Genomic DNA, 22,380 nt, shown 5'->3' with positions numbered 1-22,380 from the left:
TTGCATAGCCAATTCCTTAAAATACCTGTCTCTCCATTCATTCTTCCCTCCCTCCATCCATCCATCATCCATCCATCCATTTGCATCCTACTGGTTGGTTCCCTTTCTCTAGAGTACCCTAACATAGGACACGTGTGTCATGGAACATCATGTCAGAAAGTAATAAACTTCCTCAAGGAAGAAAAGGATTCAGACAAGTGTTCCAGTAACTGATAACTGGGGATTCGGAGAAATGTGGTGAAACAAATCTTGGAAGACCAGAGCTTTGCTCAGTTTTCTAGTAAAACGCTCCAACATAAAAAGAGAATTGACTTCCAACCACTCTATGAGCCATTTTATTTTGGGGAAAAGATGGGTATTTTCACTACAAAATCATAGATATTGAAAATTTTATTCCATTATCAACCTGCCCCAGCTCCTCTGCCCTCACTAGCCTCGTGAGTAAATCTGTGAGTCATAGTGACTCTTTAGAAAGACTCCCCTTTATCCCGATGGATAGTCTCCCTGCTGGCTGTGTTGGTATGTCAGGTAGCAGAGCAGGGATGCGAGGGACTGGATTCTGGAAGGACACTACGTGCCTCTTGAAAGTGTGTTAGTTGGGGTTTGCAGTGATGAGTGCACTCGGTGGGCAGCGGAGAGGGACATTAGTGATGGGGATTAAAGGCAGGGAGACCTAGTGTGAAGGACAGAAAGCAAAGGAGCAGGCTATAGAGAGTACGTCAGGGACTTTGGAGGAAGAAAGAAATGGGGACTCCTGGGTGGCTTACTTGGTTAAGTGTCTGCCTTCGGCTCAGGTCATGATCCCATGGTCCTGGGTTCAAGTCCCACATTGGGCTCCTTGCTTAGCCAGGAGCCTGCTTCTCCCTCTGCCCCTCCCCCCTGACTTGTGTGCATGCATGTGCACGCGCTCTCTCTCTGACAAATAAATAAAATCTTGAAAAAAAAAAAAAAAAGGAAAGAAATGAATGTTTGTGAAGTCCCAAAGAAATACCAAGGAAGAGTGTTTCCAGACCCATTCCCTCAATCCTCAGCACAAGCCCTCATGGCAAATTACCCATTTTGCGGTTGGAGAAAGTGGTATACAGTGATGATAGGTGATCGGTTCAAGGTCACAAGGACAGTGGATGACAGCTGAGGGCTGGATCTGACTGAACCCAAAGTCTGTGTTACATTGATAAATTGCTTTACCTTCTGGGAGGAATCTTAAGTGTGGAAGGTTTTGACCCTAAATAGTGTGTCAGGTTTGCACTATCACTGGTTAGTCCCATGGAGGGGTCCAGAAGGGGTTACAAAGAGGGATGTGTGCTGAAGACCGAGGTTCAGGTAGTGGGGAGGGTGGAAGGAAGTGAGTTTTATTAAAGAGAAAAAAGAGAAAAGTTCTCCTTATGGAGAATTTGGTGGAAGGCTACAGGCAGGACCTATCATTGGGGTCAGAGGCGTATCTGTAATGTGCCCAGAGTCCAGGGGAAGGAATCGTGTTTTGATGGCAGGCGGCCGGGGTTGGGGATTGGGGGGGGGGCGTGGATGCTGATGAGAGGCCAAGGCCATTTGAACTCGTAAGTGGGAGCTCCTTTAGCTACAAGTGGTTTTCTGGATGGGAAGCTGGCCAGACAGAATGAGGATTTCTTCCAGAAGATGAAACCTTTTCTTCCCACCTAGGAAGACCAAAGTTTCATTCAATTCTATTTCAAAAACGGGTTTTTGCTTTGTGCGTTGTTATTGCTGGCCTTTTTTTTTTTTTTTTTCCCTTCTAGACTATGTAACTGATACTTACTGGCTACTTATCCTGGCTCTGTCTGAGATCCCCCACACCAAAAATTGCAGCCATGCTTGGGAACCTGTTTTTGCTTATTGCCTCCTGGCCAGTCATTGTGCTGTCTTGTTGGGGGAGATCACAGGTTGCAAAAAGGAGTCCCTCCTTCCTGTATCATTTTCCTTTTCCTTCACATGGCATTGTCTTACCAAGCACTGGTGATGGGATATTGCCTAACATCTTCATTGCAGGAAACACCATGTAATGGCCCCCAGGGACAGCTAGTCCTGTCATCCCATAACTTCAGAGCAGCCTCACGTTCTCACCTGAGGTTCTTCCGGAAGATTCCGGGAGATTTTGACACTCCTGTGTTGTTGCTTCACAAGAAGGCTAAGCTGTGGGGGGAAATTTAGATTGTACAGTTGGGGAAACTGAAGAATTCATCAAGGAGGCTTATAAAACAAACCTTACCAACAGATTTGGGGTTAGTTTTTGTTGCTAATTAAAAAAAATTTTTTTTCATCATTATTATTTTTTATCATAATGACATTTCTTCTGCTTCTGGAGAGTTCCATAGTAGCTTGCAGACCCCACCTGTCCACCATGTCCCTGGAGGAAATCGCAAGCTTGGACCAAGTTGGAACAAGACAGGAGGGGGCAGGGAAAGGAATAGGTCCCCCAGGTGGTTTTATTCAAGCCAGTATGAGGTGGCCTGGCCAGGAGGCATTTCGGTGAGCTTCCCACATGCCGTCTTTTCTCAGTTTCCAGATCAGTGTTCTCTGGGCTAGAGCAGTAGTCTCCAATGTCGTGTGGATGCACGAGATGCTTTCCTTAGGGCGTGAGAAGAAAACTTCAGAATCTATCTTTCTCTCTGTCTTGGGCACTTAAATTTTTGCGTGTTTCTGTTGGGGTCCCATGAAGGATGCACATTATTCACACACACACACAAAGGTAAAATGTGCATCGTTTGTTTGAACAGTAGCTCATGCATGTGGCCGACACGTTAGTTAAACGAGCGAGGACACGCTTCCATGCTGTTTGAGGTGGGCATGCTCAGAACTCCTTTGCCGAATGAGGTTGCCGGTAAAACCATTGGCACAGTAGTGCCCTGGACAGGAGTGCACTCGCTAGTCCTTAGAAGGCAGGCCGGTGTCTGTTCTGCTTGCTTTGTGTGTGGTCTCATAGATACGACTTGGCAATGAATGTCAAGCTTTTTAAGCTAGTTGCTGTCCTACGAGAAACAGATTTGCTTTGCGATTTTATGTATCGGTTTTTCTGCACGGGCACTTTGATGTATCGCTGTTTCAGGGCTGTTCCCATGGTTTCCCAGGAACCGTCGTTATGTGAAAGGGGCTGATTATCCTCTTTTGACTACAGGGAATAGTCATAAAAAAGTCATTTGATTTTTTTTTTCCCCCCTTCTACTTTAAAAAAAATCAAGATTGCAACCATTTCATGTGCTTTTCATTTCCCTCCCAATTTTTAACTCAGTTAGGATGAATGTTCGTTGTTATTCAGCCGAAAAGATCTTACACCATTTGAAGTAAGAATTGGTTGTTCCGTCTTGCCTTGCTTTCTTTTTCTTTCTTTCTTTCAAGATTTTACTTATTTATTTGACAGAGAGATAGAGAGAGAGCACAAGTAGGCAGAGCGGCAGGCAGAGGGAGAAGAAGTAGGCGACCCACTGAGCAGGGAGCATGTCGTGGGGCTCCATCCCTGGACCCTGGGATCATGACCTGAGCTGAAGGCAGCTGCTTAACCCACTGAGCCACCCAGGCGCCTCCCATCTTGCATTTCTGGGCCGAGCTGACTGGCACTTTTTGCCTTCATTGCATCATGTGTTTACTGGAAAGAGACTCTCATGACGGTTCCAATGATGAGGCAGGTTTTAACTTAAGCAGGTTAACATGGAGTTCCTTTCAAGTGTAAGGTGGGCAGAAGCTTCTAGAACCTATCCTCTTCATTTAAAGAAATGGATGGTCAGGAAGGTTGGATTGACTTGAGTTGCTTGTGGCCCTAAAGTGAGTGCGTGTCTTTTCTACCATGGCTCTGAGCCCACTGTCACACGTCAGTCCTCAGGGTCCTGCAGTGTAACCAGACGGTGGCCGGAGGCCTGCAGTCCTCTTGCCGTCTTGCTCTCGTGTAGAAGGGGTGGCAGTTGTGCTCAAATGTTCCATTTGCGCTAGCGTCTGATACACAGCTGTGTGCGTCTCACACTCCTCTCCCTGTGATCTGCGCAGCTTGGGGGTCTCAGCCTTGTAGTCGGCAATCTTATTTAAGTGGGAAACCCAATCTCAGGGCGAGTCAGGAGCGTGGTGGGTGTCCTGGGGACCTGGAGAGTTCTGGGGGCTGAACTCCAATCTGATTTACATTTTAGCTTCATGGCACAGAGCCCGAGGCAGCATTTTATTTTTGTGTTACTGATGCTGTTTGATCCATTTATTATTATAGCCATTGGCTGAGTCCATAGAAGGCGTACTTGAGATAATGGTTTAAACTTTTGGCCTCTCACGAGTCATCAGAGGTTGTGTGTGTGAGAGTGTGTGTGTGTGTGTGGGGGGTATATTTAAAGCTCTTCGATTATACAGTGGAATTGGCCCCTATCTGTGTCTCCATAAATCCTTCCTGATCTAGGCTGTTTGGCAGGGTCTCTACCTCTCTTTCCCTCCTTCCCACCGACTTCCTAGCCCCTCCCCTCTTCCTTCCTTCCTTCCGGTGCCGTGCTCATGTGTTCCAGCCCTGTTGCTCTGTGTCTGCACCGAAGGGACGCCATATTTCTAGTATGATCACGGTGCATTCCCCCCTCTCAAAGGCAAAACTTCAGAATCAGGTGCTCTGTTTGACCTCATGGTGGCAGGTGTTACTGCCAACCTTCTTTGTCAGTTACCAAACTAGAAACTTCAGAAGCATCTCTCTCTTCTTTTTTTTTCCTGTGCTCCCCATTTTGATGGATCAGTGTGTGGCCACTGAGTCCCGGTGACTTCAGCCTGCCATCCTCCTCACCTCAAGGCTCTCGCTGTCCCGGTTTAAGCCACCTTATCTCCAGCCAGCCACTGGCTGATTGACCCTTTGCCACAAGCCTCCGCCTTCTCTTCCGTGCTAGCCAGGGTGGGCTGGGGACAAGTGTTGCATGGCGTACCTCTGCTGATAAGATCCCATCATAGACTCCAGTACACAGAAGGTCTGATTGCTTTGTGCAGTGTCCCCCGCCAAAGCCCATCTGTGAAGCCTTATCACCTCCAGCTCCCTTCTGTGCATCTGCGTCTGTGCAACACTGGACTGATGCTTTTAGCGAACAGCCCTTTGCTCTTTTTCTGGAAAGTTCTGCCCCCCTCCCCCCCCTTCTTTTTCCCCCACACTCCTTCCTTTCCCTGTTTATTTCCTCCCATCCTCACAAGCTAAACCAAATCCCATTAGCCCATCAGGACGAGGCTCAAATGACAGCTTCTCCTGGCCAAATTAGCCTGTTTCTTCTTATCATTCACTATTAACAAGACCAGGTGAGCCTTGACAGCTGAGTGGAGAGGTGACCATTGTTTACTCAGATTTGGGGCATCATAAGGAACATGGTCTCTTCCCATATCCTGGGCATACGGTAGGTGCTCAATAATATTGGTTGAGTTAGCGGTTAGTCGTAGTCAGCAAAATTGTGAAGGCTCTTCTACAGACCGTTCACAAGGAGATTTTAGATAGCCATAAGCGTACCTATTTAAGATCTACTTTTATATGCTCTATTTCATAAGATGCTGTCTGTTGTGAGGCACACCACTGTTTTGTGTACCTCTAAGAAAGAAAATGGCGCCTGTGAAACCACACCACACCATAGCGACCGTAAGGCACAGTGAATTTCAGAGATGTTCAAAGTGACAAATGTGTTTTTCTTAGAATTTTAGAATTTCTTAGAATCAGTGAAATAAGGAACTGTGTTTTATCTGCCGGAGCTTGTGTAGTCTTAGTTTTATAACTGCCAAAGAGTTGGAGGTGATGTGCAGATAAAAAATTGAGGTCATTTTAAATGTGGTTTTTTTTTTTTTTTTTTTTTAAACTTTAAAACGAGAGAGTAGAAGAGCATTTTGCGCTGAGTAGCCTGGGACTACCTTGAGATGCAAGCCATGTGGAACCTTGTCCTGTCAGTCTTGTCTCATGAATGAGCTCTAGTTTCTTCCTTTTTATTTTTATTTACTTATTTTTAAAAAAAGATTTTATTTACCTATTCAATTGAGAGATCAAGTAGGGAGGGGTAGGGGGAGAGGGAAGGAGGGAAAGAAGCAGGCTCCCGCTGAATGTGGAGCCCTTTGCGGGGCTCGATTCCAGGACCCTGAGATCATGACCTGAACTGAAACCAAAGGTCAGACACTTAACTGACTGAGCCACCTAGGGGTGGCTAGGGGCCCCCGGTTTCTTCCTTTTTAGAGGATGGGGACTTAGTAAAGAATCAACCCCATTTTGAAAACCCTTAGGAAGAATGCCTTTAAAAATTTGTCACAAATTATCTTCTTTGACATTGAAGTGGAAGATTCTTCGCTGCGCTGAAATGTTTTCCTTAGCCTTACCGGTTACCACCTAAACACGTATCAGGATCAGTATTGCTGATGTCCCCTTCCCAGTGGCATTGCACAGGACCCGTTAGGTGTCCCTTTTTCCGTAAGGCAGCTGTGTTTCCTGCCGTCATACTCGCTCATTGAGTTTTGGTCACTAAGTTACATTGTTAATCTAATACGTACACGTATACATTCTTAATATTTTTAGTTTCTCTTCCTTCCTTTCCGTCTTTAGTATCTGGTTTACTGAAACCTCTTTAGCCATTTCCTCTGGGAGGATTTTGCCATCTCAGGCATGGCTTCCGCCAACACAGATGCCACCAGCAGCAGGAATGGCTACAGCTGGGGACACAATTCTTTCGGATGGGCCCTTTAGGCTCGAGCATGAGGGACCAACAGTGCAGATTTGGGGTTTCCCGGCATGGTAACTTCTCCACAGGGGCTTTTGTGGTATTTTCTCTCCCCTCTGTGTCGAAGGCAGTCCCAAGCCCTGTTGCTGGCAGGCGTAGTTGCTTCCGCACGGCTGCTGGGGTGCATGGCCTCACCCCAGGGAGCTCTGCCCTGACTCACAGAGTGGCCCTCCCATGCTGTGCCTGGATGGTGTCAAATGGGACCAAATCGCCAGGGCAACCACATCTTGCTCTGCTTCCTGATGAAGAAGGAGGACCCCTTGACAGCTCGATTACATTTCGGACCGAAAGACTTCCCTCTGGGCTGCTCAGTGAGAGAACAGGGGAAGGGAGAGGCCAGGTTTTAGGGGTTGGAGATCAGCAGGGGAATGGCAGGTTACCCTTTCACAACGCTGGGTCACCTGGGAGGGCCTGGAGAAGGTGGTAGAGTCAGCCAGCGGCGGTTGAGTCTGAAAAGTCCCTACTCTTAGAATGCCCTTCTGGTCAACTGTGTCCTTCAGAATGGAGGCCCACCCTTCAGTCAGTCTCCTAGTTATAAACAGTAGGCGTGGAAAGCCAGAAAAAACTAGAACCAAAGTCCCCCTCTGGAGCTGTCGTCTTTGACAGTAAAAGAGGAGCTGCCCTAACCCACACCCATTGTCCCAGTAGTTTGGGGATCTGGGGCTTCTTCCTGTCCCTGGGGAGGCTTCTATACAGCTGTGTGGGAGCAGGAGGCAGGTCTGCCCAGGGAGAGGAACCTGGATGGCAGGACTTTGGAAAAGACGTTGTTGGAAATCTAACTAAGGCGATTGATGTGTTTTGGAAAAGATAATTTTGGTGTGCAGTTTAAGGATTGTACACTCTGGTGGGTCTCACAGGGGGTGTGGAAGCACTTTGAATGGAGTACTGTCCTCTCCCACTGTCCTCTCATGGACACCTAGTTCCCTCACTGGAATACCTGGTAAGTTAAGGCCCAGCATGGCGGAATGCTGAAGGACAGATTTCAGCATTAGCCGTTAACTGTGGTCTGCTCCTCTACCATAATCCTTGGGGATCAGCTGTTTAATTCTCTCTTGTAGTGACATGGGTGTGCTTTTCTGACATGACTCAAACTTGAAGTTGAGAATTTTGGGATCTGGGAGCCTGGAGCTGAGTGGGCTCTCACAGCACATGGTCACTCCTCTTGGATGTTGGGTGGAATTCTCAATGTTTGGTAGCTTCGCCATTTCTTAGTGGGAATGATACTACTTAGATTCTTGAGAAATCATGTGGCTCTCGTGGTCAATTCTGGAGAAGCTGTTAAATCCACTTTGGTCAGTTGGGCCTCGTTTGGGCCCTTGTTGGGCCAGTCCGTGGGGGCGTTTGGGAGATTGGATGGCCAGCTGTGGAACACAGCCCTCTGGGACTGGCAGTCTCCAGACTTTCTTGGACGAAGCTGGGATGGAGTTCCGTAGCGAGTGATGCAATGTTGGAGTTGGATGCATTGGCCATTGCCAGTGTCCAACCGTAGCTGCAAGACAATAAACACCAAGAACCGAGGGAAACTTAGAAGAGTATTTTGGCCTCAAGCCACTGACACCCTGCCAGACAGATAGTAAGCATTCCATAAATGGTAGATCGCGCTGAGTTGGGGTAGAACGTGTTACTTCACTTTGAAACACACTGACTTTACTCCTATGAAATATGGTAATGTCTGTCCCTGCTGAACCTGTTGGTTAAGTATTGCCAAAGATTCACTGTTCTAAAATTAAAGTTATTATTTTAGTAGAGCTTTCTTGACTTATAGCTGGCTTGAAAATACTGGTTCTATGAAGATGTTTCCTCAGTTACCTTGGGATACACTTGGATGTACTAGGAAACAGCATTGCTCAAAACTAGTGTGGTGTTGGGATATGGGAACTTTCAGGGATTTTGTTCAACTGATAAGGGTGTCTGTTTTTACCTGTCGCAAAAACACTGTTGGGTCAAAGCCACGTCATCCACGCTCTAGGGAGTAGGTCTTTGGAGCCCCTGTCATCACCCGTCCATCTGTGCTAAAAATCTTGCTCCTGTCTTGAGTCCTCACATGGTTCTCCTGGGAGGGAAGGTGTGGCACATCTTCACTGGGGTAGAGTGGACAAGCTCTCTCCTGATGGATCCCTCACCTCATGCCAAATGAGGGTGGCCATCCTGTCGCATGACCCAACCCTACGTTTCCAACCCCTCAGGACTCTGGAGAGCAAACAGGGATTAAGGACAATTTCCTGGAGGGTTATGCAGCCTCTCTACTATTAAGCAGTATTCTACTTCTTCACAACTTCTGTTACCGAGTTATGGTTTTCTTTTTTAATCACTCCTCAAGAAGACACATTGCTGTGAAGTGTGTCACTGAGCCCATGTGGAAGGAGATGGCCCAGAGCATTGCTTATCATCACAGTGACCTCGGAGAACCACTGTGGAAATTTCTGTCCGGTCTTGGTACCAAGAACATTCATCCTTCTTCTGACCATTTGATTAGGAATTGTGAATTTTACAACTGCCATGTTTTCTCAGTTTGAGTTGGCTTTATAAAGCTTACTATAAATAGAACTGGCTTGATAGGGTATGATGGTTACCCTTATTCCCTCTATCCTTTGGGTTTCTTTTGGGTTTGGGGGGGTTAGTAATTTCTTCTATTTTAGATTATGTATCTTTTTTTTTTTTTTGAAGATTTTATTTATTTTAGAGCGAAAGAGTATGCACGCACGAGCAGGGGGAGGGGCAGAGAGAGAGGGAGGGAGCATGGAGCCTGATGTGGGGCTTAATCTCATGACCCTGAGATTACGACCTGAGCCAAAACCAAGAGTCGAACACTCAGGTGGCTGATCTACCCAGGTGCCCCTAGATTGTATATATTTGAAAGTCCCTCACTACTGAGTCCTTTGTTGAATAAATAGTTAAAAAAAATGTAAAAAAGATGACCAGTGAATTTTCTTTAATTTTTGAATCATGTAAAATTTTTCAGTACCCTAGACTGATCCATCCATCCAATACAGATTTTTAGACTTAAGTATGAATAGTGAAAACCAAATTTTTTTTGGTGCTTATTACTTTTAAAATAAGCATTCAGGATTCTGACTTGTTCAGGATTTTAGTCCAAGATCTCTATAACCCCCTTCCCTCTGCTACTCATTTTTAAGGTTCACGGTAAGGGGAAACTTATTCTCATTATTTTATTATTTTACTAATTCTCATTATGTCACTAACTGTGGAACAGTTTTGGGCAGTGAAGTCATAATGAACAGAGTTAAGAATTAACATAGTTAGGTAGCATTTTATAGTTTGTGTAATGGTTCGTGTTGATATTCTGTCTTTTAACAGTCTTTTTCGGTAGGTAAGTCAGGTTGATAATCTTACATCCTCATTTTTCCTGTTGATCGTACTTGCCCAGGGTCACATAAGTACGAGAGCTTGCTGCACGAGCCTGGGTATTTTGAGGGCATGTACAGTGTCCCTTTTTCTATATACTTTGGTCTCTGGAACTTGCAAGGACTTAAAAACGACAGGATGTTCCTTAGGAGTATTTTTTGAAGGTGAAAAAGAAAGTTCTGGTCTGGGAGATTTTTTTAAGGAAAAGCTATGGGTCCACTGTCGCGGACACAGTATTTCTGACATCTGTCAGATTGTCAGCTCACCTCAGACTGGAAGGTTGGGGCCGTGGAACCCTTCCGCCTTGTCCATTTTGTCAAGTATATGAAGCCAGAGATGAGTTTTGGTAATTCCTTCCCCCACTTCCAGCCCTCACATTTCCCTGTGAAAACTGCTTGACACCTGACCCAGAGATGGACTGTAGGAGTTGACGGTGAATCAGAATGAGACTGGAAAACACGGTGCAGTCAGCGTTCATGCCCCATGAGTGTAACATAAGCAGGCCGCTGCTGTTGTCGGATTGCATCACACTGGTGTTGGCCGTGTGACCACGTCACTGGTGTTGTGCCGTGACGAGTTGGCTAGATCCGATCTTCCAGCTGTGGGAGTCAACTCCCTTGTTGCCCCGCAACAAATTTAAGGTGACTCGTGTCATCCCACTTATAACACGGACCCACTTTCATTGAGTTAGGCACCCTGTTTGTAGGAAGTCCCAGGAACAGTGGCCTCCTATGGTATAACTTCTTACAGTTTACAAACGCCCAGTAATGGTGGAATCGTAGCTAACGTTTATTGCAAACTGATGGCGTGGTAGGCGCGAAGCTAGTCATGTAACACAGAAGGTCTTGAGTGCTCATGGTAACCCAGTGGTTTAGGAGCTGTTCTGTGGCAGAGGGGCGATATGGAGAGTTTGCCCCCAGATCACCCAAGTGAGTGGGGAGGCCAAGATTTGACCTCATGCAAGTATTAAGACTGAGGCTCCAACCCCCAGCCATGAACTTGGTGCATAGCTGCCTTCCATTGAACCTGAATTCTTTGCAGTTCTTGAAGAAAACTCAGAGTCTGCTAATTGTTCTCAGGAGCCATGGTGGAGTCAACCACTCCGGGCAAAACGAGTACTGCTTGGCACGTTGCACTTGCAGCCTGTCTGCAGATTGCAAAAATCCATGAGCCTCTTCATTCATCCACGTGACAGGTCAATTCCACTGCTGGGGTCACAGGGAACATTTTTTTTCCTCCCACCCATATCAAACAAAAATTCTTCCAACTCAATCTTGTTTTCCTGCAGTGTTTTATTTTTAAAAAAAAATGCCCTGTGACTCTCATCCTCTTCCCTATATCGTTCTTCTGCTCAGGAATTAGAAGGCTGAAGATGGAGAAAAACGATAGTTCTGGAAGGTAGAATATGTCCTTCTTTTAAAGTATAAGAAAATGCATTATCAGCTTCCGGGGAGCAGGTGGAAGGGCAGCTGCCCGCGGGCCCCCATTTGCCAGCAAGAATCCAGCCTTGCAAATTATTGGCAGCTGGCACCGTAATGAGTCCATTTCAATATAAATGGGCTGTTGCTTATTAATTTCTGCCAGTTCCTAGGCAATTCAGGAACTGCTTTGAAAATTTGAAAATTCGCAGAGAACAGCTTCAGGAGGATGCCTAGGAAAAGAGAGAGAACAAGCTAGCAATGGGGGAATTACGGAAAGGGCACGTATTGTAGGGTAATAATGGGGTATGGCTGAGGACGCGGGCTCCCTTCCTTGCAAAGCGTGAGTCACCCACTTCAGGTTAAATAGTACGTTTTCTGAGATAAGGAAGAATCGCAACTTCTCTGATTGTTCTGTTCTCTGTGGATGTGTGCATTTATTTATCGACTGCTTCTGTGGGGCTGCCTTCCACAAAGTAGGCAGTTTTCTCTGGGTTCCTGCTCAAAGCGTTGGGCACCCCAGGCTCACACCTTGCTGGAACCAGCAGCAGTGGGTGGCGGCAGTGGGCAGCCCCACAGAGGGATGTCCGGGAGGAGGGCGATAAGGTGCAGTACCCACTCCCTACGGGACCCCCAGTCTGTCTTTCTTCCTTAGTATTTGCAGTTTCATCTCAGAATGCAGGCTTTTTTCCCCCCTTTAAAAAAATACCATTTTTATATCATTTTTAAAAAAGATTTTATTTATTTATTTGACAGAGAGAGATTACAAGTAGACAGAGAGGGAGGTAGAGAGAGAGAGAGGGAAGCAGGCTCCCCGCCGAGCAGAGAGCCTGACGCGGGACTCGATCCCAGGACCCTGAGATCATGACCTGAGCCGAAGGCAGCGGCTTACCCCTCTGAGCCACCCAGTCGCCCCTGATATCATTTTTTTTAATCATTTTTTTTTTTTTTTAAACACTGCTTGTTCCTGGAGCCGTCCTTGTCCATGTATCTTCTGTGCTAAAAAGCAGTTTAGGTATCTCACTAAGTTCTTTTCTGTACATATTCTTCACAACTTGCCTCTGAATTTGATGTCTGGCCAGCTGTGAACGTGTATGCGATGAACTCGGTGTGTTTTGCGTTTTTTTGTTTTGTTTTGTCTCACCGTCTTTTGACGTTTTCTTCAACTTTCGTCATAAATGTAGCTGTTTGGATAATAACCAAGACTCCCTTGTTTCCTTTTATTGATTATCTCTGTTCGTTGAGACCTTTTGAAGATGAAGAGGGAGCCATGGGAACCATTCCACAGCAACCCGTTTCTGTTAGCTGCTACTTTTCTCCATAGAAATAGGGGGAAATGATAATTTGGTCTGTAGGACTGGTTCTTACCGTAAATAGGGCTATGCTTGTATTTATTTAGGGATCTGATTATGTCTGCATTCTCTACCTGGAGCTGAAGATTGTGCTGTTAGATTGGGGCTTGGTATCACACACAGAACGGATGTCAGAGAATTAAGGAGAATGGGCTCCTTGGAAAAGGCCCGTGTTCTGTGTTCTGGCTGACCACTTCCTTTCTCTTTTCCGTCCTTTGCAGGTTTTCGGCACATCCTCAGACACTCACAGGAGACGATGATGGCCTCCCCGAGGGGCAGGTGCTGACCCTTTCCCCAGTCCCTGCCGCTGTTCATCCTGACGCCGTTTCCCATCTCAGTATCTAAATGCCACAGTGCTCTTGGGGCAAGTTGGGCTGGGAACCACTGTTGCCTTGTAAGGTAGGTTTGTATGAGTCGTTTTGAGCCCATATACATCCGCATGAATCAATGGAAACGCTTCCAAAGTGGTGGGACTGATACGTTTTAGTGTAATTGGAATTGTTGGGTTGCATGTAGCTCGTGGGAAAAAGAATTTGGAACCACTTCTTTGGATTAGCGTTACACCCAGCTAAGAATTCAAAAGCATTAGCATTCAAACTTAAAAAAAAGAAAAGAAAAGAAAAGAAGAAGCCGGTACCTATGAGATCTTTTCTCTCCCTTGTGAATTGCCCTCAGGGTCTTTTAAATTTATCCCTGAGCTTTGCCATCTTTTTATTGGATTATTTTGAAAAAGACTAACCTAGCTGCAAATCTGAACTTCAAAACAATGATATATTTTGTTTCTGGTTTGGGTGATCTCTAAAAAGCAAAATAAATACAGTCAAAATAATAATCTTTCTAAATCAAAGATCATCTTTTATTTGTTGCAAAACTTTACTGTTTAGTCTCTTGTGTTAGGGGTGTTTGCGTGTGACTTGGCAAAACACTTCTCATGGGTTTGTAAAGATTTAGCAAAAACTTTCAGAACTTTGTCTCAGTTTAATCTTAGCTCCCCCCCCCACCCCCTACCCCACCCCTGTCTTCAGGCTCAGCCTCCAGTAGAGAAAAAACAGGCTTGAAACCAAGACCTCCCACTAGAAGCTAATTTTAAATTTGCAATCTGTTGTCTTGTGATTTTCGCTTCAAATTTAACTTTGAAATAAATACATTTCATCCTTTCTCCTGCAAATTTGGAGGTCTGTTTTCAAGTCATAGAAGGGCGATCATTATGTTTATTTTAATAAGTTTTTAAATACCTCAGGGGAGTGAAAAATCACATTATTAATAATTACAATTTCTGTGCATCATTAAATGCCTTATGCTTGGATTTTGCAAGGTCCTCACCAGTGACTGAGGAACCTTGTTTTGGGAGTTCACTTTTGTCTTGAATGTGATATGAATTGGGTCATTTTGGGCCCACTAATGAGCTCTGATGTTTTATGTATTTAAAGAGCCCTCGTTTTAAGGGAGTCTGCATGGGGAACACTCCCGCTGAGGAGATCTATGTATTTAGGTGACCAAGACAGGAGTGGGTACAGCAGGGTCCCTGCCACTAGGCCATTATAATAAGGTGGGAAGGGGGTCCATACGAAGCAAGACAAGTGTGTCACTGTGCAAATAACCACGCAGCAGACGCCATGTAAGGAGGTCAAGCAAAGTGCTGTTGAGAAAGCATGATTAAATCCAAGCTAGATAGTATTTTCTTTACCTTAGGTAATTTTTCCCAGCCATCTGTTACGAGTTTGGGTTTGGTGTCGTTTGTTGTAGCTGTCAGCCCAGTGCCCACATCCTCACTCTCTTCAATTATCCAAAAATCCCAGGGACTTAAAGCATGTTAACATGTTTTATTTATTTTCCTTTCCTTAAAATCAATTACAGGTTCAGTGCAGAAACTTTAGAAAATACCCCCCCCGCCGCCAAAATTTCAATTTTGAAAAATTGAAATTACCCACAATCGCTCTATCCAGAATGATTGCTTTTAAAATTATTATACAGGTCTAGCGCGTGTGTGTGCATGTGTGTGTGTGTGTGTTAGAGAGAGAGAGAGAGAGAGAGAAAGTGAACATATTATTAATATTCTTAAAATTTTAACCTGCTCAAAACCATTTTCTTGGTTGTGCACCTCAAATAGAAGTGTTGTTTTTTATTTTTTTGTTTTTTGAGTTTTTATTTATTTGTCAGAGAGAGAGCGAGCACAAGCAGGGGGACTGGCAGGCAGAGCAGGCAGGGGGAGAAGCAGGTTCCTCGGTGAGCAGCGAGCCTGATGTGGGACTCCATCCCAGGACCCCGAGATCATGACAGCCAAAGGCAGATGCTTAACCACTGAGCCACCCAGCCATCCCTCAAATAGAAGTTTTTACTTCTGAGAGTAAGAAGAGTTTTGCTCCACGGATGTTTGGTCCTACAGTAGAATGATCTTTTTTGATTATGTATTTCTGAACAGGGCAAGCCTTAGCAGGCTGACCCACAAGGCTGGGCTTGGATCACAAAGAATGGGAAGACTAGGGAAAGCGTGTGTCACTCTTGTCTCTGTTTGGGGACTGCTTGAACTGCTGGTCTCATCGAGGAAATCCAACTTCCGGACCATAAAAAATAGTATAGGCTCCTTAGTTCTCAAGGTGATGAGGTTATTTCTAGTTCCTATGTATCTTCTTCTTTCTGTCGCTGTTTTCCCTCTGAACAGTCTGAAGTTACAGGAGTATTTTTGTTTGTTCCTCTCTGCCCAGAGACCTTGGCCATGGGGTGGTTTTCTATGAACTAGAAAGTTTTCTCATGTAATACAGAGAAAACGTAACAGTGTGATGAGAGACACAGTTTGCATGATTTGTGTTGGGTCGTCCAGGTCTTGCCTTTCTTTTTTATTTGTGTTCTGTTTCTCTACTCCTGTATAATCATTGATGTTCATAATGATTTTATATAGACATTGTGAACAGTTAAGCTTTTCATTTATTTCAAGAGTGCTTACCTTTACTCGGGGAGCATAGTTAGAGTAGTGGCTTTATTTTATTTTAGTTTTTGGAGAGGGAATTTCTAAATTTTACTTTTACTTTTACTTTATTTTATTTTATTTTTTTTTTTCTTAGAGAGAGTGCACTTGTGTGCGGCAGGAAAGGGGCAGAGGTAGAGAGAAGAGAGAGAGAATCTTAAGCAGGCTCCATGTCCAGTGCAGAACTGGACATGGGGTCTTTCTCATGACCTTGAGACCATGACCTGAGCCAAAATCAAAAGTCAGATGCTTAACCAGCTGAGCCACCTCGGGAACACAGAGAAAAAAATTTTAATATTGAAGAATTTTTTTTCCCACTTCATTGATGAATTTGGGTGTGTTCTGTGTACATTTCCTAGCATGTGAGCCCCAGAATATATTGGCCTGCAGTTTCAATCATGTGATTCAATCATTTAGAAGTCTTTGCTACTCCAACATCTGGGTCACTTTAGGATTGACGTCTATGGATTGCCTTTTCCCTGGAGAGCTGGTTAGAATTTCTGGGTTCTTTGGAACACATTGTGGACATTTTAAGTGTCATATTGGGAGACTTGAGTTCCTGTTAAAATCATCTGGAAAACAATGGTTTTCCTTTTTTGCTGCTTTAGCAGGCAATTGACCCAGCCAGGTCCTACACATAGGCCACTTGCTTGGCAGTCTGGGAGGTGGGCAGTGGTTTTATGTAGTAACTCAGCTCCCAGGGCCTTTACGGTCTTGCTTGGGTCGGTCTGAGATTGGGCATCTGAGGCGGGTGAGCCCGGGACTTGTATGGATTTGTACACAGCTCTGGTGGATTGGCTTCTCCAGCTCTCTTTCCTCTGTGACCCCCCTCATTCCTTGCTTGGCAGGGGCCACTCTTCTTGGTTCTTTGGCCAGAACAATGGGGTGCATCTTGGGAATTTTTGCTCACCTGTGTCAGAAGTGTACTTCCGCATAAGACTGGGAGAGAGGAACCGGGAAACTCACTCTTGCACGAGCAGCTTCTTCCGGTTTTGACTTCCCCACACAGCATGCTTGTGCTTGCACTTTGGAATCTTTGGGCAGTTGCCATTTTCTTCGGCCCCAAGTTCTTCAGTCTTTTATCAGTCAGAGAAAGATCAGTCTTAGTGCCGAGTTCCGTTTTGTTCCTTACTTTACGGAGACAGAAGCGCCGCCCCAGTTAATCAGCTCTACCTCACTGTTTAACCTCCCTTTGGACCACTGGTCTGTGCTTACTTTGTGTTTCCTGATAGAGAGGCTAAGTGATGCTCAATGCATATGTATTTTTTTTTAAGATTTATTTATGTATTAGAGGGAGACTAGGGGGAGGGGCAGAGGAAGAGGCGGAGAGAGAATCTCCCAACAGACTCCCTGTAGAGCCGGGAGCCTGATGTGGGGCTCGATCCACCACCCGGAGATCATGACCTGAGCTGAAATCAAGAGTTGGATGCTTAGCCAACTGAGCCACCCAGGTGCCCTGATAGCACGCTTATTTTTTATTGCCTGATTTGTTGAGACTATATTAGAAAGTTTTAGATGGCTTTCAGCTATAAAAACAGATTTTAAAATGTTTCATTTTGAAGAACTCTCACTTTTATTTTTTTGAAAGAGAGAGCAAGTGTGTGAGTGGAGAGGGGTGCAGAAGGAGAGAGAGAGAGAGAATCTTAAGCAGGCTTCATGCCCAGCAAGGAACTCAACGCGAGCTCAGTCTCACCACCCTGAGATCACGGCCTGATTCAGAATCAAGAGTTGGACACTGAACTGCCTGAGCCACCCAGGCGGCCCTGAAAAATTCTCACTTTTAAAGAGAATTTCCGTTTAATCAGACTATTTCAAGTATTTAAGGCTTTGCTTTTTAAATTTTGAAATAATTAGAGATTCACAAGACATTGTACAGATAATGTACAACCTAATGGCTGTTCTTATTGATCAGTTTCCTTAAGATACTTTTTCACTTACTCGCTGTGTATTTAACTTGGTGGATTTCAAGGAATGTACTAGGATTACCTGAAAAGTTTAACTCATTGCTTTACGAGAAAGGTCATGGTGGTAGAAAAAGCCACACTGCCTCTAGTGTCCTTGAGTTCTGGCCCCAAGACTCTAGATTTTCTGACCCCACACCACTGGCAGGTGACCCCCTACTCAGCATGCCACCATGCCACCATGTCTTCCTTGCCTCCATTTTGTCTAGGTCTCTGAGGCCGAGTACATCTGCACAATGGGGAGGGGTATGCTCTGAACTCTGAATTCTGTAGGGACAGCTCTCAAGAGAGGAGGCAGGGAAGAATTGAGGGCAAGAAGTGAAATGAGGCAAAAGCAAGGCCTTCAATCTTTGGCCAGGTAATTGGGGGTGGGGAGCAGAGTGGAGCAGGGGCGAGTGGTCTGGGATGAGGGACCTTCAGGTGGAAGGGAGCCCCAGTGACGGGCACATTGATGACCGCTGTGTCCTCGAGACATCTGATAGAAGGGGCTAGCATAGTTAAGTCTGACGCTGTGGTTTTCTCTAGTCCACACTGTGGTCTTGTTCCTAATTTGTGTCGTGACCCCATTCTCACCTCCTTTTTATTGTGGTTGTATGAATTTCTACATTCTAGGTTAAAGTTTAGTTTGTCATTCACTTGTTCAGTGTTCTGCCGCCGAGCACCTTTTACCTTTTAGGCGGTGTTCTAGGCACTGAGGATACAGCAGTAAATAAGCTGAACTTTTAGCCCTCCTGAAGCTTATGTTCTGGTGGGGAAAGACAGAGAATAAAAAAGTTAAGTAAGTGAAATATATTTTGTGTTATGGTTGTGATAAAGGCTAAGGAGGAGGGACGCCTGGGTGGCTCAGTTGGTTGGACGACTGCCTTCGGCTCAGGTCATGATCCCGGAGTTCCGGGATCGAGTCCCGCATCGGGCTCCCAGCTCCATGGAGAGTCAGCTTCTCTCTCTGACCTTCTCCTCGCTCATGCTCTCTGTCAAATAAAGACATAAAATCTTAAAAAAAAAAAAAAAAGGCTAAGGAGGAAAAGAAAAGAAGAGGGGTAAGGATTGAGCTCTGTTGGTGGGGGGGGCTGTCATTTTGGATAGAGGTCAGGGAAGGTCACCCTGAGAAGACAGTATTTGAGTCAAAGTCAGAACCAACTGGAATGTGAGTGAGGTAGTGAAGGATGGTTGCAGGCAGAAAGAAGAGCATGGGCAAAGGCCCTGGGGCAGACTCAGGGCCCTACCTGGCTCAGGTAGCCAGAACTTAGACCTTTGAAAAGAAAGTATGAGAAGCCAGATTTGAGGTCTAAATACTGAGGGTTGTTCTTGTGATAAAATTATGCCCAATACCTCTTGCCTAATCCCCCTCCTGCTGAGTGTTCCCTGAAAATGCAACTTATTTGGAACCACTATCATGCTGCATCAGGAAGTGATAGTTTTAATGAGTTTAAAACTGGAGACAGTTTCCGGCTAGAGGCTGAGTACTCTTATTTTGATGCTCTTCTTTGTAATTTCTTTTTTTTTTTTTTTCTTCTTTTTCATTTCTGTCCTGGTTTTTGCATTTCAGTCTGACTTTGATCTCTGTTTTCTCACCTCGCGACAGTGTGATGATCGCGTTGGTGAGGTACTACTGATCACTCACCTTCTGCTTTGTTCCTAAAATACATGACTGCTGACTATCTCCTGTCTGGAGTTGAGCACTGCTAGCCTCCGTAGAGGCTACTGAGGAACTGAAAGCTGCTTTCTACCCTGAAGTTCCTTCCTGACTCACGGGGACCGACCGGGTGTGGATGTAAATTACAAACTGGGTAAAAGCTAGCATTTTACCTTTTTGTACAGGCAGAGGATTAGAACTTCCAGTTCACCCATGTTCTGGAGGGGCACAACATTCCCGTGGGGCAGAGGTTGTCCCAGAAAGAGGAGATTGTGTCAGTTGAATGCCACGAGCAATTTTATTTATTTATTTATATTTTTTAAAAGATTTTATTTATTTATTTGACAGACAGATCACAAGTAGGCAGAGAGGCAGGCAGAGAGAGAGAGAGGAGGAAGCAGACTCCCCGCTGAGCAGAGAGCCCAATGCGGGGCTCGATCCCAGGACCCTGGAATCATGACCGGAGCCAAAGGCAGAGGCTTTATCCCACTGAGCCACCCAGGCGCCCCATCCACGAGCAATTTTAATTTTTCATGCTTCTGTTAACTTCTGCGTCCCCCCACCAACGCCACACGAGCCCTTGTGGTTCTCACCAACCTTTCAGGAACAGTTTTCAAATTAAGGGCTATTTCAGCAGGTCCCCAGCAACTGATTTTTCTTGACTTGCTTCAGACTTCCTGCCGACTCTGTTTAGGTGACCCCCTGAGAATTTCTCTTGGTAGGATTTAGGAGATTTGGCATTCATCTCTAAATTCTAGTTCTGAAGATAAAAATGGCTTCTTTCCTACCTTGGCCGGCTGGAAAGAATCCTGCTACTAAAAATGCTATTAATATAACAGGCCCGTCGGAGTGATGCATTAGGTGCTGTAATTCTTGAAGGTTGGGGCCATTTCCTTTAGGAAACCTCTCCTGAGGCTTTTAACTTGATTGCTTTTCTGTTGGCAGAAACGAGCCTCACCAAAAAATGTGTTGTTGGGAATATGCCTGTCAATTTATATTTGCAGGCTTTTGATACGTAGAATAGAGAAGGGTCCTCCTTGTGGGTGTGAGGAGACAGTTTTGCTTGTCTTACACGCAGTTCTGCCACCATCATTCTTTTCCTTCTTTTAAACTTGAACCTGTTGATTTTTTTTTTTTAAGATTTTATTTATTCATTTGACAGACAGAGATCACAAGTAGGCAGAGAGGCAGGCAGAGAGAGAGGGGGAAGCAGGCTCCCCGCTGAACAGAGAGCCCGATGCGGGGCTCAATCCCAGGACCCTGAGATCATGACCTGAGCCAAAGGCAGAGGCTTTATCCCACTGAGCCACCCAGGTGCCCCTAAACCTGTTGACTCTTAAAGTGGAACCATGGCTGACACTCGTTCTAAGCTTTTTATTATTTATTGGCAAAACATACGGATACATAGACACATTCAGGTGTCTTCACATGTACTTTAAAAGATCAAGAACTCTAAGGAATTGGCCGCGGCCTTTAGGTATTAAAATGCTTATGTGTGGCTGCCTGGATGGCTCAGTGGGTTAAGCCTCTGCCTTTGGCTCAGGTCATGATCTCAGGGTCCTGGGATCAAGTCCCATATCGGGCTCTCCGCTTAGCAGGGAACCTGCTTCCCTTCCTCTCTCTGTCTGCCTCTCTGTCTGCTTGTGATCTCTGTGTGTCAAATAAATAAATACAATCTTAAAAAAAAATGCTTCTGTGTTGGAGCATCTATGTGGCGCCTTCGGTTACGCGTTTGACTCTTGGTTTTTGGTTCAGGTCTTGATCTCAGGGTTGTGAGATCGAGCCCCGCGTTGGGCGCTCGCTCTCTCTCTCTCTTTTTCTCTCTCTCCCCCCCTCCCACCCTCTCCTCTGCCCCTCACACTCACACGTGTGCTCTCTTTCTCTAAAATAAATAAATCTTAAAAAAAAAAAAAAGAAACGCTTTCTTATTTATTTGACTTTCAAAATGTAGCACACCATATTCTTCAGGATATAGATCACAAATGCTCGTGTATGGACAGTGGATGTTTTTCTTTCCCCTCTAGTGAGTTGAATTGTTATTGTGGTTTTTTTTTTTTTTTCTTTGCTCCTTAAAGACGCCAGCCAGAGAGGCAGGAGCTTATTAACTGCTTTGAAATATACTTGCTGCCAGGAAAAAGGAGATTCTCCTGCTTGGAAAGTTCCCTCTGAGAATCACATGATGTGTGACCTGGTGGGGAATATTCCAGTATGGGAAAAGTGTAACATCTGGTGCCTGTGTGAGTTACCTCCGAACTCACTGGAACATGAAATGGAGGTTTTCCCTTCCTGTGGCCACCGATTTGGTTTCCACGAAGATGGGCTCGTCTGTGTCGATGGAGTGTTTTAGACAGAGAGTGAGATTATAGAATGATTCCGGATCAGTGTGAAGGTGTCTGATAGTCCCGACTCTTTGTCATGGTCGTGGTCAATTCGTTCTCTGCGTCCCCTCTGGTACCTTTCACTGTTTTCTTGTCTACCTTCCATGGCTACGGTATCCGTTTCTTGAGAGTTGAAAGCGTGTCTCTTTTGTTCGCTGCTGTGTCTCTGGCTTCTACAGCATGGTAGGTGCTCATGTATTTTCTGAATGAATGACTACGTAGGTGGTTGGAAACATCAGCGCAGGAATATATACAGCTACTATATTTTCCCTCTTTTCCTTTCTGGCCACTTTTATGTGTGTGTCTTAAGCGCATACAATTTGAATGGTACAGAGAAAGAACAGAGTAAGGAGAAGAGGCTAGGAGAGTCACAGTCCCTGAGCTTTGAAGGTCTTTCTTCTTTTTCCCTGTGGGCGACAGTCACCAGGCCAGGGAGAGAGACCGGAAAATGGGAAGGAAGGACTTGAATTAACCTGGATAGCCCCAAAAGGCTGAATCACATTTAGTGGTTTCATAATGTGAATTTCTGTGTGCAGGGCACTCTGTACCAGATTAATGTTCCTGGTTTGGATTTGCTCCCAGAAATAAACCCATTAGTCT

At 45.3% G+C, this 22,380-nt stretch overlaps 1 protein-coding gene across 6 annotated transcripts in view; it reads left to right on the top strand.

Moving 5' to 3' along the window:
• Positions 1–22,380, top strand: part of TIAM1 (TIAM Rac1 associated GEF 1) — a 383,002-nt gene that overhangs the window by 226,292 nt on the left and 134,330 nt on the right. For all 6 annotated transcript variants that reach the window (XM_059164569.1, XM_059164572.1, XM_059164571.1 and 3 more), the window contains one exon: positions 13,062–13,239. The gene's annotated coding sequence lies outside the window, so the exon portion shown is untranslated. The remainder of the gene's footprint in view (positions 1–13,061; positions 13,240–22,380) is intronic.

Source organism: Mustela lutreola, chromosome 2, assembly GCF_030435805.1.
Source record: "Mustela lutreola isolate mMusLut2 chromosome 2, mMusLut2.pri, whole genome shotgun sequence".
NCBI classification, from domain to species: Eukaryota; Metazoa; Chordata; class Mammalia; order Carnivora; family Mustelidae; genus Mustela; species Mustela lutreola.
Note: the sequence above shows the minus strand (reverse complement) of the source record. Positions and strands in the feature narration are given on the sequence as shown.